This window comes from Hemitrygon akajei, chromosome 20, assembly GCF_048418815.1.
Source record: "Hemitrygon akajei chromosome 20, sHemAka1.3, whole genome shotgun sequence".
NCBI classification, from domain to species: Eukaryota; Metazoa; Chordata; class Chondrichthyes; order Myliobatiformes; family Dasyatidae; genus Hemitrygon; species Hemitrygon akajei.
The window spans coordinates 35,603,077-35,620,223 of NC_133143.1; the positions used below are offsets into that span (position 1 = coordinate 35,603,077).

General features: G+C 38.8%; 1 protein-coding gene across 3 annotated transcripts in view; it reads left to right on the forward strand.

Moving 5' to 3' along the window:
- The window catches only part of slc9a3.1 (solute carrier family 9 member A3, tandem duplicate 1), a 151,714-nt gene that overhangs the window by 51,984 nt on the left and 82,583 nt on the right, over positions 1-17,147 (forward strand). Inside the window, exon 1 of one of the 3 annotated variants that reach the window (XM_073024169.1) lies at positions 3,514-3,569. The exons of the other annotated variants lie outside the window; for them this stretch is intronic. The gene's annotated coding sequence lies outside the window, so the exon portion shown is untranslated. Of the gene's footprint in view, positions 1-3,513; positions 3,570-17,147 lie in introns of those variants that run through there. 3 annotated transcript variants of the gene reach the window in all.

The window sequence follows — 17,147 nt, forward strand, 5'->3', positions numbered from 1 at the left end:
AATTAAAATGAACATATCTTTATGTAGTGCACCAAACATAGTTTCACTGATACCTACACAATCTATCTTAATAAACACTCCTGTTTGTGTAGTCCATCCTATCTGGGGAGAACAATCACCATTTCCTTTTCTAATTACTGTACTTTGCATTTCTTTTGTATTGCATGCATAAGGACCCCAGGGTCCTCTGTGGCAATATTCTTGTCTCCACTGTTTAAGCAATATTATTTGCTAAAATCATTCTTCTAATTTACTCATATTATCCACATTATGCTCCATCTGTCAAACTCTTGACCACTCACTTTTCTTGTCTATATCCTTTATCAATGTCTGCATTCTCCTTTCAACTTGCCTTCGCACTTTATTTTGTCAGAAAATTCTACCCATGTCATTAAAACAGATTGTAAATAGTTGAAGTTGATCACTGTGGAACCTTAGTCTTTACAGCTTGTTTCCTTGAAAATGACCTATTCATCCCAATACTTAATCAATCCTCTGTTTAACCATCAATCTTATGATTTCTTGTTCGGTAACTTTTTTTATTGTCTTATTGAATGTGCTTTGGAAGAAGGTGCCTGTTGAATATCTCTTGATTAACTTATATTTAAATAGTTGTATGTGAAGATGTCCTTTCCACTTTTACTTCTCCTTTTCTATGAGTCCACCATGCCCAAAGTGAAGTCCAGTATTTACTGTACAATGCTAACGTAATGGAAGATTTCAATGCTAATCTAAAAGTTTGGTAATCAGACATTTCAAATTACAAGGATATTCTTCAATATTTATTTTTCCATAGGTTACATAGCAGGAACTATCAATGAGAACAAGATAAAACTGATTTCTCTTGGGCCAATCATTAATGTACCTAATTATTGACTCAAGGGTTACTTTGTTATTTAGTTTTTTCAGAGTACACTTTCATGTCAAATCTTAATCAAATTTATAAATGGGCTATTCTCTCAAGAATGAGTTTGAAGAATTTTTTTGCAGCATTTGGCAAATAGAATCAATAAACATACAGTAGGTGAACAGTGTAGCTGTACTTTGGAGGAGTGTTGTTCTGCTGAAGAGGAACGAGGAATGAATTAAATGGAATCTTAAAATATGCGATGCTATGACCTTTTTGATTAATTTGCTTCTGACCTGAATATTGTGAAGAAATAAATGCTCATTTCTCTACTGATTGCGCAGTTGTTTTTAGACTCTTGAAGGTCAATAATGGCAGAGTCCGTTGATGTGTGGACGACCAATCATTGGTTGAAACCCTGAATGAACCATCTGGAATTCTGAGGCTTGGCCCAAGGAAAACTCAGGGCCTAATATATTTTGATGTCAAATCATTCCGAAGACACTGCAAATTTAAGCGTGAAAGCAACTTTACAGTTAGTAGTAAAATGTGTGTTTACATCTCTTCTCAGTATTCAGGCTATTGGCCTGAATTGGGAAATTGGGAAAAATCCCAGGGGCTCACCTTGTAGGTTACAATTTAATTCCTCCTTTCATTCCTGCAACAGATCCGTACATCTCCAGATCAACCCACAATGTGCTTCACTTCTGTTCAGCTATTGATTTTGTTGTCTAATACAAGAAGATGAAATAAAATCTTTCAGTGGAGAAGAGACAATGTTTTCTATAAGATTAACTATGGAGCTTCCTTCTGCTGTGGCATAGATGGTGGATACTGAGAAACTCAACAGGGTATCCGAAACTAGAGGTCTCTGATTTAAGGAGAGTTCCCAGGGGGTTGGAGGGAATATTAAAAACAATAATTTCACCCAGGGGTAGATGTGAATTGAAGGACTATCCTGAAAAGATGGCAGGGACAATTTAAGCATCTGGGCAATGAGTGGTGGGCTATAGACAAAAGAACTGGTAAATTGAATTTGTATTGAGGCTTGGTCAGAATGGACACGGTGGGCCTGTGTGGCTGTTTGTGCTGGGTGATTCTGATTCTAATTGAAGATGCACACATACTGGCGACCAATTTTAATACCTGATCTATAGCAAATGAAACTTTAAGCTAGTTTAAATTATGGTTTGTGTGTGATAACCAGAATTGGCATAACATAGGAGATAAGTACAGGAGAACAGTTAAAAATTGAATTGAATGAATTTTCAACATGGGACCTCAACCCCTCCATTACACTCATGATATTTGGTCTACTGCCTGGTTAGCTTCTCTACTTCACTTCTAATGTTTCGGGTATTTACTTATTCTCCTTTTTATATGTGGCTATCTGATGGTCTTGGACAATACTGAATAAGGACCAAATTCAAGATCGCACTGCGTTGCATGTTTTTGCCATCAGATCTTTTAATGGACAAGTGTCCTGTTACAGTAATTGGTGTACAGGCTTCCTTCCTCTGCCACCTGCTGTCATAATCCTAGGGGACGGGAGGTTGCAGTGCTGACTCACGATTCCAGAGACTGGGTTTGATCCTGAACTCTTCTGCGTGAGTGGCATTGGCAAGTTCTCTCTGTGATCCAATGGTCATATTTTCACCTATGTCCCAAAAATGTGTGGATTAGTGTCCAATTGACTTCATCAAAATACCCCCACTGTTGGAGAATCCCGGGAGTTGATCAGCATAAATTACATTGATGGGGAATTGAAACTGATGCAATTGCACTGAGGGCCGGAATAGATCTGATCAGCTGAAGGCAACCTGTGTTGTACGGAAATGTGAAGGATTACAGGGTACAGAGTTCATCTGTGACATGACAAAATGGGAGTAAAGATTGCGATTTATACTTCAGAGAAGAGGTGGTTATTTATGAGAGGATTGGTCATGAAGATTTTACTAGCTGCTCTTTTGACTAAGGGGAGGTGTTGAAGTTATATTTGCTCTGAGATGGATAAGGGACTGGGAAATAGTTTGAGTATTTTTTCAGAGATTAGCAGCAGGGGTTGAGAAAGGCAATGCTCTGTTTTGTTCATATTTCTACACAACAGTGTACAATTTGGTGTGAACAGATGGATTACTAATTAAAATCCTGCTTGTATGGATTCAGTCCATTTCTTTAGGGAACCATGTTTCTGATACAATAGCTTCTGGTTATGTTTCTCTAATTTTAGCATTGTATTTCTAAATTACCTTTTGCTACTAGTGTCATCAGATTATTCTACAGTATCTCTGCACTCAATGAAATGTAGAGAGTTAACTTGATGATAACAAACTCATAAACATGGATAATTTTTCACTAGTTTGCAGGCAAACATTTGGTTGGTTTCGATTATCTAAATTTAGAACTGCATTTTTTTATGGCTGTCAAGTCTTGCAAAGGTGGGAAAGCTTATTGCGCAGAAAGTAGCTGAACAGGGTTAAAATCAGACGCGATGAACAATACAGATATTCATGCTTGGAGGAAGGTTGGCAAAGAGTCTGGAATCTGAACCTAATGATGCAGAGGATTGATTAATTATACAAAAGGTTGTACTCATGTTTGTTTATACTCTGCACAAGTGATGTTTGCAAGGTGGTATTGCTCACCCATTCCTACTTTTCAGGAAAACATATGGGTCTTCCTGAAATGATGCAATCCTCATGACAAGGGTGTTGGAGTAAAGGTAAGCTTCATTTGTCACACGCACATTGAAATGTACAGCAAAATGCATTGTTTTCATCAACTCCAATCAGTGAGGATTGCGCTGGCGATTCCAGTGCCATCATATCATGACCTCACTAACCCTAACCCTAACCATTCGTGTTTGGAGTGTAGGAGGAAACTGGGTCACACTGAGGAAACCCACGTGATCATGGGGTGAACATACAGACTTTACAGGCTGCCATTTTACGGTTGGAGTTGTCAACCAGGGGTCCATGGGCCCCTTAATGGTATTGGTTCCTGGCATTAAAAAGGTTGCAGTAGTGCCTCCCACCCCCCCAGAACAAGCATAGCAACTGTGACATTCTGGATGGTGTGCCTAGCCTTTCGTCATCCAGTGCACTGTTGTGGTTATAAGTTGTTGAAAGAGCCATTCCTGATACTCAAAATGCTGGAGGAACTCAGCAGGCCAGGCAGCATCTCGGAAGAAGAGTACAGACAACGGTCCTGGCCTGCTGAGTTCCTCTAGCATTATGTGTATTGCTTGGATTTCCAGTATCTGCAGATTTTCTCTTGTTTGTAATTCCTGACATGAATTTGTTGTAGTCCTCTGAAAAATTAGATGTTTTTAATTACTTTTGCATTTACTCATAATTGAGCAGTGGGTCCTACTGCAGTTCAGAATGAAATTCTTCAAGCAGCTTTGATATCATGATGGTTGTTGGAAATTTTAAAAAAATACTCTGAATAGGATGTGGTAGGGCGATGGAAATTTGATTTAATGGCTGTGGAAGGCACTTGTTACTTAATGCAGCACAATGAACAATTTTAGAAAATAATCCTGTAAAAATTTCAGAATGGAATGTACGCAGAATAAAGTTAGGGTCCAAAATGGCTGGTGGCTTCACAATAGGAAGAAAAAACTTCGGACGTGCTCATTTTGTAATGCAAATACTTAAACAAATTTGCAAGATGAGGTGTGCTGTGGGGGTATATATTTGCATTCCCTCATCTTTCCTCATGTTTTCTCATGTCCTCAAAGGAGACCATTGACCCCACAAGTATATGTCAACTCTCAGAGCATTCCCAGTGGTTTCATTTTGTGCCTGTAATCAATTCTCTTGTGCTGCTGTCAATCTCCCTTGATTTTCCTGTACTCTAAACTCACAGTTAGCAATCAATCAAGCAACATGTCTTTGGAATGTGATAAGAAACTGGAGAATCCAAGCTATTATGTGGAGAACATGAGATATTATGCAGATGGCACCGAATGCCAGAATCAGGCTGGCATTGTGTGCCCACTGCATGACCCATAAATGCTGGTGCTGCTCATAAATTTACTCAGTCTTAGTAACTTTGAGGATTGGTGTGTGCAATTTCTTGGCATCTGAATTTGTGACTAGTGTGCAATAGAATGCAGCATAATAGTAAATTATAATTGACTGAGCCATTTGCCTGAATACAGCATAGAAACTGGCCCCTTGGCCCACAGGGTCTGTATTAATTCTTACTCTCTTCCTACACTGATCCTATTTTATGGCCAACCATTCTCTTCAACTTGCTTCAGATTATATCATGCACCTATATTACTGGGGGCAATTACAATGGTGATGAAGGAACACACCATGTTACAAATGATCCTTTGATCACCTACCCCATCTGTAGGTTTTATGGGCCCCACAGTGTTTTCTTTCTCCACTTCAGAAAGCACAAAGCCAGTGTGGATATAATTCATTCTTGATTCCAAGGAACAGCCCGAGAAGGATCAGTGGCCTCTTTTGTAAAAGCCATGCCCTTTCCGTTGTATGCAGTTCAAAATTAAAAACTTACTGCTTTTTGGTTTAGGTGACCAAGGTTCATAAAAATAAAAACTGCAAATGCTAGAAAACAGAAATCAAAACAGAAAATGCTGAAACCACTCAAATTTGGCAGCATTCTTGGAAAGAGAATATTTTGGTTTGAAGACCCTTTGTCAGAGCTCGTGAAAGTGTTGGGTGTTGTTGTGAGGAAAGAAAACAAGTTTTAGATTGCAGAAGGTTGAGGGGAGGATAGATAGGAGAAAGGGAAGATTTTTGATGGGGTGAGCTCGCAATTGTCACAGCAATGCACTGCAGAGATCCCCAGAGCAATGAAGACAGATAGAGGATGATAATTCAAAGTGTGACACATTGTAAGATTCAAGGCTGTGGGGATATGTCCAGTAGCTTGTGCTGAATGAATGGCGAGAGAATAATTGAGCCACCTAAATGGATGGATCACCTGAAATTATGGGTCTAGAAATGGTCTGGAGGACAGCAACACGGCCAGGTGGAAGTTGAGTTTCTGATCACTAAGCTTGGAATTCTATAAAAGGGCACAATTGAACAAGTCAGAGTGGGACAGAGAATTGAAGTTGCAAACAGCAGTAAGCTCTGTGGTTCACACAGTCTGAATGCAGGTGCTGTCAAAGTGGTTACCTCATTTGCCTTTGGTTTCCCCAGGGTAGAGGGGTTCACATTATGAACACTGAATACAGTACATCAGGTTGGAAGTAATGGAGATGGTTATTACTTTACTTGGAAAGACAGTTTTAGTCCTTGGATGGTTGAAAGAAGTGTAAGAAAAGTTTGATCTGTTGAGACTTTCTACCATTGTGCATCCTAAATATCTACCTTCTATGTGAAAGTGATCCCTTGACCACTTCCTTTCTGCACTTCTGCTCTGACCATCTCTCCTCTTGGACACAGGGCAAGGATACAGTTTCCCAAGTTCTCACCTTCCATCCTCTCAGCCTCCACATTCAATGGTTCATCCTATTAAAGTCAAAACCAGCTCCAACTCAATTCCATCATCAGTCAGAACTTCCTCTCTGGAGCAGGGGTTTCCAAACTGGGGTTCATGGACCCCTCGCTTAATAGCATTGGTCCATTGCATAAAAAAGGTTGGGAACGCCTGCAGTAGAGTGTTTCAAAAGGACTCCTCCTTGTGATGCCCAAGTGTGCTCTTCTGTACCCACCAATCACTCCCCTTCTCACCACACTTCCACACAACTCCAAGAGATGCAAGAACTGTTTTTTCAACTTGAGTCATTAATAAAGTCATTAATTGAATCCCAATTTCAATTGATGTTGCATTGTATTATTTAGAACTACAAATTTTGAGTACATTGATATATAGAGGTGTTCGGATGATATAAATCAAAGTGTAATATTTTGTATAGTATTTGTTGTGGAGAAACCAAAAATGGGAGAAAAAATTATACTATCTTCTATTTTCTCCCCATTTGAAAGCATATTCGTAAATTATGATTTCCATGCTTCAGTGAAAAGTCAGCAATGGGTTTGGCTGATGAGGACACTGAAGAACTGAAACACTGAGGACATCATTTGCATGCTTCGGCTTGAGTGATGAATCTACGGTGACCTTTGTATAGGCTGTAGTCACCAGAATTAAAACAATTTCCTATTAATTCTGGGGATTATCTTCAATCCATTGAGGAGTTTGTTAGAGGTGATGAGAGTTTAAGAAAAGCCGTGTCAGTCTTGTATGATATTAGTCTTCATGTTGGTAGACATTGACCCTATATGCTGTCATGGAGCAAAATCAAATGGAAATGAATGTCTGTGGCAGCTGAATGTGTGAATGTTCCCTCTTGATTCCTGGAGTCAACAATGCCAGTGAGGTTGAGCTATGCGAGTTATAGTGGCTGATGCTGCCTCCTGAATTTTTTCTCGAGTTGTGAGATCAGGGTGGTGATGATCATATCCGTGGTGCATCAGGATGAATGGAATACTGTGATTTGGTGAGCAACTCTTCAATCTCTGGAATGAATCTCTGGAATGAAATCACCGAGGAAAAACCTCAGTGATGAGGTACCCTGTGGTGTCAATCTGGCAAAGCTCAATTATGATAGTAAATGCAAAAGGAAGCTATATGCAGTGCTGAGGGGGGAAATAGTGTTTGAAGGTTTCAAAAAATGATGTTTTGAAGAGATGGATTAATTGGATGTTCTTGCCAGGAGCTAACATGCACATGATATGCCAAAAGGTCCCATTTTCCACTGTTTAGTTCCATAACTATGTATTACTACATTGTTATGTTTTATCTTAAACTTTTCAGACCATATTGACTGATAATTGACTCTTGAAGAACAGTCTACTTGCAAATGCCACCAAAAATTAAATTTAGATCAAATCCATTTATTAGCAATGCCTCATATTTTAGGACTGTTATGCTGACCAATGCAAAGGAATCTGTCCAGCAGCCAATCAATCTCTTTATTTTAACTGTTAAAACATTTTTAGATGCACTTCATGGAATAATGCAAAAGTTTTAAATGTTTGAAATATACAAGCTTTCATGCTATGAAGAAAAATGATGGCTAAATGGGGAAAGCAGTTTTAAATAAAATTAACAAATAGTTTGAAACTGAAATAAATAGAGCATAGAGTTAATTGAATGTTACTTTGATCTGTATGTGATCATTGCTCCCAAGATGTAAGTTTGCATCTTGTGACGTTCCATTCATGATCTCGGTCATTCTGAAGTATTTTGCCACCAGTGAGGAACTTCTTGCAATATATTTACTTTGACATAAAAGACATGGTAGCCAATTTTGTTCATAGCTAGAGCCCACAAAAAAGCATTCTGAAAAAAATTTGAAAATCTAGTCCACTGAAGCAAATTGAAAGTAAATATGAGCAACAGCATCTGAGGTAAGTTCAAATACCAAGAAACTTCCATGTCTATGGGACATGATTTAAACATTGCATTTGAAGGGTATCACTGGTGAAATAACACTCCCTTTAGAATTGCACTGTACAGCTTGTTTAGAATTGGTGCTTGAGGCTCTGGAGCAAGTCCACCTCAGACAATTACATGCAGACATACGAATTGACATTAAAAACATAAATATGACTCTGGATTGACAACTGAAACAATAGAACCTTGTGATTTCTACAGTCTCCCTATGAAATATTGTTCATTCTCTCCATTCTCAATCTCTTGTATTTAATCCTATAATCTTGCCCCTCGTTGATATCTGAATCACTAATCCTTTCTCTTAATTCAAACCAAGCTCCTAGTATTGATATAATTTTCAATGTTCAAGAAATTCAACACTTTAAGATTTGTTAGTATTTTATGCATATGAAATGGAATTCTTGTATATAAGGCAAACCATTTTAATTATACACAAAATTTGCAATAGGATTGTTGGCCAATCAAAATCCAAAAATAATTTTGGGCTAATAAATCTCAAGAAGAGGCTAATATATTTTGATTTTTGAATGTAAGTTTTCCTGGAAACTATACTATTCTATTGAGTGTGAATGATAGAATATATATACTGGAACAATGCGTTGCGTTAGGCCTGTGTTACTTTGATATTAATGTCATATATTCAAATTCTGTTTGAAAATTTCAAGGTCTTCAGCATTGTCACCCCTTTATCTTCCAAGTTTCAATTGAAAAATAATGTTTACTGTTCCTTTGTCAATAGAAATATGTATCCAGCTTAGGTTTGAAAGAGAATTGCAAAAGAATTAATCTAGGCTTGGCTAAAGAATGTGCAGTTCTTCCCTTGACTGTTCTGCACTTTGTTTAATCAATGGAGGCTTAAAACAAGTAATTGAATTATGCTTTCTTCCACTTAATTTCTACAAACTTCCATTTCATTAAGTTTGCTCTGATATTTAAACATTGCACATTGTTGGATTGGGCAGGACAAAAGCTTTTTATTTGGAGGATTTGCTTGCTGTGGCACTCGCTATATAAATATTTATTTACCAAATTGCTTGTCATTTATGTTCAGATACGTAACTTAAAAAGTTAAACAGTGGTTAGCTGGGCTACCACTCGTGCTTTTCAAAGTTTCTGGGTTTGGATCATGCTCGAGGGAGGACCTGTCAGGTTCTGCCGTTTGACTGAGGATTTAAATTGCAAGTTCAGTGGACACAGTGTCATGACCACTATCGCTATATTAACAGCTTTGAATAGATTGTCTCATCATTTTTGCAGTGTTGTCTATAGAAGCTGTACTTTTATATTGCAACAGTGACAGTACATTGGTTGTAAAGCAATTTGAGAAATTGCGAAAAGCATAGATGTCGTTCCACCATGAATTACTGATGAATAATAAGCAGAGATTAGATTAAGCGTTCTTCTGTCATTTGAGGCTTACAGCTGTAGGTATTGTTTACTCGGAGTACATATCCCAAAGTGCCAGAAGAAGAATGCTCCCTGGATGCAACCAGTAAGCATTTGTTGGAGAAAAGCTTCATAAGAACATTATAAATGGGAGCAGGAGTAGGCCATCTGGCCCATCGAGCCTGACCCGCCATTCAATAAATCATGGCTGATATGTCTGTAAACTCGGCTCCATCTACCTGCCTTTTCCCCATAACCCTTCACTCCCCTACTATGTAAAAATCTATCTAACTATATCTTAAATATATTTAGTGAAGAAGCCTCAACTGCTTCCCTGGGCAGAGAATTCTACAGATTCACCACTCTATGGGAAAAACAGTTTCTCCTCATCTCCGTGCTAAATCTTCTCCCCTGAATCTTGTGGCAATGTCCCCTAGTTCTAGTCTCACCTACCAATGGAAACAACTTTCCTACTATCTTATCTATCCCTTCCAAAATGTTGTATGTTTCTATAAGATCCTCTCTCATTCTTCTGAATTCCAGAGAGTATAATCCCAGGCGACACAATCTCTCCTCATAGGTTAACCCCTTCATCTCTGGAATCAACCTGGTGAACCTCCTCTGAACTGCCTCCAAAGCCAGTATATCCTTCTCAAGTATGGAGACCAGAACTGCACACAGTACTCCAGGTGCGGCCTCACCAGTACCCTGTATAGTTGCAGCATGACCTCCCTGCTCTTGAATTCAATCCTTCTAGCAATGAAGGCCAACATTCTGTTTGCCTTAATAACATTCAAACTGCTTCACAAAAGAAATTAATATTTCCATAATGACATCGATCATCCTGGCATATGGATCTAGAATTATGAAGGAAGAGAGCATTAGAAGAAGCTGTTGAAGGGTCTTAGCCCTGAAATTTCACTGTTTATTCCTCTCCACAGATGCTGCTTGACCCGCTGGGTTCTTTCACAAGTATGTGTGTGTTGCTCAAGATTTCCAGCATCTGCAGAATTTCTTGTTCCTCAAAAGCTGTTTCCTTAATTTGAGATCCAATTGTTTTATCCATTAGATTGATGACAGGATTTTTAGTGGATTCAGATAATTTGCAACATGATAGCAAGAGTTTTTATAGGGACATTTATAAATGAATTACACAACCATTACCCTATTCCCCAATCTTTCTATGATCTTATTCCCTCAAACAGCTGGCTAGTCCAATATAGAGTCTTGATTTTTTTTGGAAACACATGAAGGCTATGAAATCTTAATTGATAAAACTCATCATTTTCATCTTGCTGTATGTGAGATTATGCCACATGTAATTCTTTTACTTAATTTCAATCCCCCAAAAAAACAAATGTACTTCAAATGTTACATCTTTGGCTTTGAAGATCTTTCTGGTATCTGGTGGTTGTATATAAATGCAGGCCTCTCCTTAAGGGTCAAGCAATTTATTCTTGATTTAAAATATTTGAATTAGGAGCAGGAGGAGATGTTTGCTCTACCATTGAATTAAGATCTCAGCTGATCTGACAGTAATCTCAACTCTGCTCTCCTTAATCGATTAGTCACAACCCTTTACATTAAACATATTCAAAGTCTCTCTGCTCATTGAGGGGAGAGTTCAAAGGATTTCTGACTCTCAAACTTGTCACCTTATCTCTCTTATTGGTGACTAATTTTAAAGCTAATTCTGTGTGTATTTTTCACACTTTGGGCTCAGTTATGATCTCCAATGGTAAGTTAATGTACTAAAACTCACAGTGGAACTGGATGCCAGCATTATTTAACCTTACAAAAAAAAAGTTATTTGGGGTTGTGTTAAAATATATGCATTAGAGTGGGATCCAAAATTGTTTCTGCATTGTCTTTCTAACAGGTAATACATCTTTTAAAGAACATACAGTAAAAGGAAAATTAATTCCATAAAATTAGTAGCAATTGTTGCATTTCCTCTGATTTATTGCAGGCCATTCAGTGGAAAAATACTGGTATGCAATAGTAGTTTAAAAAGTAGACATTAGAGCTGGAGAGTGCAGCTTTTTATAAAGTGGACGTATAGGAACTTTAGTTAATCACTCACTTTGTAAAAGTGTGAAATAAGCAACACTTTTAGATCAAAGACTTCCAAGGGCATTATTATTCCTGACCAGTTTCAGTCTACATTTTCTTGCTTTAATCTTGTTTTGGCTCCTTGTGGGGTTAAGGGTGCTTGGGTTATTGGTGTTCTATGATGCAATTATTTATTTGTAGCTGTTGATAGTAGATGCAGGGGAGTTTTAATAGCCGAGCATTGTGGAAGAATTCAGTTTTGTTGTATTTCTCCCATAATGTTTGCCTGTTGCTGGATGGAGTTGGAATCTGAATCAAGTTTATTATTAATGTCATGAAATTTGTTGTTTTGTGGCAACAGCACAGTGTAAGACACAAAAAATACTATTAAAGTTAAAAATAATATGGTAAAAGAGTAACAGTGAGGTAGTGTTCATGGACTGTTCAGAAATCTGATGGCAGAGCGGAAGCTGGACCTAATCATTGAGAATGTGTCCTCAGATTCCTGTACCTTCTTCCTGAGAGTAGTAATGAGAAGGTCTGTCCTAGATGAAGTTCATTAATGATCTTCTTGAGGCATCACCTTTTGAAGAAGTCCTCGATGGTGACAAGGTTTGTGTCCAGGAATGAGGATTGCTCTTTTGTCACTGTCTTGGCTCAGGGCAACTATTATACTGAGGAAAAACTTGAAGCTACAGTATATCTCAGTTTCAAGGGGAGCCAAAACTTGAAGGACAACCTTTGGCATTTTATTCAGATCGCATTTGGCAAATTCTACCATTTGGATGAGCTGTAGGTCACTGGACGTGTGTATCTTGGAGTATTTGGGATCCTTTCCCTAAATGTTAAATCAATTAATTATTCTTATTGAACATTCCACTCCTTCAACCATGGAATATTCTTCTGCTCCTCCTCTTACTTTGCCCCTCCCATGCTTCTCCCCTATTTCCTTCTTTTCCCAGCCTTACTCTTAAATCTGGAGCTACTTAAGGCCTTTTGTTTCTTCGTTTCACGACATCCCTTTCCGAGGAATAGCAGTTACCCATTTAGACCCCCAGGCTTGTTCTAACATGAAGTATAGTCTTCCGCCTCGACTCCATTTGCTCATTCAGGATTGGTTGAATTGCTGAAATAGTATGGACCTTTTGGCTTGGGGGGAATGTTAACTGGAGCTTCAATCAGCATGAGAGCCATTGGGTTTGGAATTGCTGAAGTGTCTAATACTGGCCAGTGAGCTGCTCAAGCATTGTGTACACTTGATTGGTCACAGCTTGCTAACAACTGATAGTGGTTCAGTGCAAAGCAGAGTTTCTCTTGGCATAATTAGCATCTTCTTCCCACTTGCATTGACCTGATGGCCAGTGAGAGTCTGCCCCAGGCTTGCCAGCTGTCGAAAATGTCAGCCCAATGTCGGTGGCATGCTCAGTTCAAAACCATTTATCCTATTCATTTTTTAAATGTGCTTCTATGTAAATTAAGAATGAATTAAATTACTGTAAGCACAGATGATTAAAACAATTGTTTATATCAACCTAATTAAGAAAATTAATTTAATATTTCAGCTAATATCTTCCCATTTAAACCAAAATGCCAGCTGCAAACCTGACACGTTACAGCTCAAGATCTACATACAAATACCAATGGAAACCTCTGTGATCCTTTTGGGTCCCAAGAGACGTTCAGTGTTGAAGGCCAAGTAGGCCAACATCAGTGACTAGTTGGATTACGACCTATGGTTGTAGTCCTGAACTTTGACCCAATTGGCTACCTGAGCTTTGTGATGAGTATAAAATAATGATTTTAATATAATTATCCATATCCTTCAACTTTTAGTACAGGTGTGATCACTCGAGTTAAATATGATCTGCTAAGTGGGGGTGGAGGGGAAGATGCCTTTCATGGAAAATGTCTGTGTGTGTCTTTGATCAATGTGGGGAGGCCCCTGTTGTCATGGCAGCCACCATATGGCCCATGATATATGAAGGTCAGGGTCAGGTGGCACAGAATACAAGCAGACTGGGGTCCCTTCACTGCTGCAGCTTTCCTCTGCCTTCACTGCTATTGTAATGTGTCATCATCTTCCATCCGCTCCATTGCTGAGGTCTTGGTTGGATCACTCTTTGTCTGGAAACTCCCTCTTGTCTTTACTTGTGACCCTACCAGGAACTAAATGCCAGGTGGCTAAACTCTGGACGGTGTTGCTCTCTGGATCTTAGGAACTCGCAAGCCTCTCCACCACGACAAAGCGATGATCCTTGGAGAGGGAGAGGATGACCCACTACTTCATTTGAGCTTTGGTGTGCAATTAAATGGAACCTTTTACTTCAATTCCAATACTGCTCCACTCTCAGCATGGTGAAGTATCACCTCATTTTCCATCTGGGTAGTCACCAACCTAATGGCATAAACATTGTTTTCTCCTTCCGCAAAAAAAAATTTACCTCCCCTTCCCTCTTCTGTTCCCCACTTTGGCCTCTTACCTCTTCTCACTTGCCCATCACCTCCCCCTGGTGCCCCTCCTTCTCTTTCTCCTATGGTTCACTCTCCTCTTGTATCAGATTCCTTCCTCTCCAGTTCTTTACCTTTCCCACCCTCTTGGTTTTACCTATCCCCTTCTAACTATCCTCCTTCCCCTCCCCTCACCTTCTGATTCTGGTATCTGCCCCCCTTCCTTTCCAGTCCTGAAGAAGGGTTTCTGCCTGTAAATGTCGACTGTTTATTCATTTCCACAGATGCTGCCTGACCTGCTGAGTTCCTTCAGCATCTCCTGTGTGTTGCCTATAAAGACTTGAATATTTCTTCTTGTGGAGATGGAATGAAATTTCTGTTCAAACAAGCAACTTCATCTGTGTTTAGGAAGTGCATTTTAACTGGTAAATCAGCGATGCAATTCAGCATAGTATTTTGAGGGCTGAAAAATCAGAGAATCCGGAAACCTGAAACAGAAACTGGGAATGCTGTCAGACAGCATTAGGGGAAAAGAAAAGGTCAATTCTTTGGCTCAGGGACCACTGATGCAGCTGAACACTTCCAACTTTAATTTCCATATATCTAAAGTCTTTGTTCAAAATGGTTGAGAAAATTGGTACAATGATATTATGTACTCAGACAGGTGGGAACTTCATCTGGTTTCTGTGATGGAAGTACACATCATGTTCAAAAGATCATCAAGTAATACTAAAGAGTTTTATATTATACAGTAAATACTTATTCTGAAGGTTTTCTAACTCCATTTTATTACATACTATTGGCTACGCCTCCCTGCATCTTTCCGATAATCTCTGAGCTATTACCTAAACCACATTGCATGGACATAAGCAGATTAGAGAGGTAACAGGGAACATGTGGCTGAGTGAGATGTGTGGAGGAGGGCTTCCATTTCATAAACATGAGATCCTGGAAATCTTGAGCAATGCACACAAAATGCTGGAGGAAATCAAGCCAGTCTGGCAGCATCTATGGAGGGGAATAAGCAGTTGATATTTTGGGTCGAGACCCTTAATCAGGATTGTGTCTTGGCCAGAAACGTTTTCTCCTTATTTCCTTCCATACATGCTGCTTCACTTGCTTAGCTCCTCTGGCATTCTGTGTGACTTCAACTTAATAGCTCCTGTACTGTTACAGTAAATCCTTTACTGGGACAGGAAGGGACAGAGCATCATCTGGAGGCAAGAAATTTGTGTAAGCCACTGCTGCACCATGGATGTAGAGTGGCCAAAGGAGCTTCAGTAGAATCTACCAAACCTACAACCTATACTACACTGAGCTGCCATGGAAAAACTACTACCAGCAGATTCTCCTGGGGGGCGGGGGAGAAAACTTTGGTCCTCCTGATTTATAGAAAGATCGCCATTTTGCTAGATTTATGTCCTGGAAACCTCCAATCAAATTGCATTGTGTTTTCATGACATGGCTAATGGTCAGAGTTACAAGAGCAAATAGGAATAGACATTCAATCATGGACTCCCAGTGATACCAGCATCCTGTAAGTAAGTGGCACTTTAGAATGGAAGAAAGGTTACAGTGAATAGCCCAAAAGAACATTGTTAGAGTATAATAATTTGAATGCACCACAAGGTTGAACTCATTTTGGAGATATGACATAGTGGCAGATACTAAGGCATAGCTGTAGGTTTCAAGTCTAGGAACTGAATTTACCAGGTTGTAAAACTACAAAGGACAGATGGAGAAAACACACTGACAACTAGTTTTTAGCCTCAGGAGAAGATTTACTTAAATGTTGATGGATGCTTCAGGGGCAACAGTTAAACGACTGGAAATAACTGGAGACTCTGGTAAGAGTTGTATGTTAGTGCCTTGATAATGACTGTAAAGTAGTGGAATGTATTCGTTCAAAGAGCAAAAAGTCATGGTGCATAGGTGTGGTATTACCTGTAATACAGGTTAGGATGACTGGTGGAGTGACTGGTTATAAAGGTAATTATTCATGTTCATGGTATTAAATGTAGTTTTTGTTATTAATCTTTTTCTCTGTAAACATATCCTGGAACCAGAAATCATGCAGCGTTGTGATGAGCCAGCTTTGGTGAACAGTTTAACTGTTAATATTTATCAATCTGAAATTATTCTGATATGATTCTAACTTGTATTTGAAAGGGGTAAAAGAAGCTGCTAGGATTCATGACTTGATAAAGCTTACCTCCACATGAGGAGAAGGCTGTACATTGTAAGCTAGAAGTTCTATTAATGGATAAATGACAGATGGTCAGTGGGAGGTGTTCTTAATAACAAGAAATTGATATTGCACAGAGACAGTTTTAAATCCTAACAAACTACTTGATCAAAACAAAACACAAATGATTGAAGACATAACAGAGGGAATAGAAAGAAACACAAGAAATTCTCTTATGGGGAAGGAAGAAAAAATGAACAAACAGAGCCAATGTGAAGAACTACAAAAAGGGAATGTGGCAAGAAAATTGCAAGGGAACAATTGAAATTACTTTTATAATTAGGAAAAAGATATAATACATGGTAATATGAGCCTCTCAATCTGCTGCGGGTGGTTTATTATAAATAAATAAATGGCAGGCACGTTGAGGTATTATTTGCAATTGATGAAGGGAATACTATGGTGGCCATTATAAGAAACTTATAATGAATCAGGAATGGAGCCGAGCCAAAACTTATTTTGATGAAAGACATTAAGAGGAATAATGCCATAAATGTGCCATCAAATGGTTTCCAGCTTGGGAGAGTGTAAACATCAAAGGAACCTTAACTAACATCCTTATTTGGGAACAAATAAGATGATATTGCCATTGAAGGCAAGTTGGAAGTGGAAACCTGGAACTTACTGGTGTGTTAGCTTTATGTCTGTTTGGAGGAACTTATGAAAGGCAGTTCAAGACCTACGTGGAGTATTTTTAGTTGATCCATGATTCTGCATGGATTTTTAAGA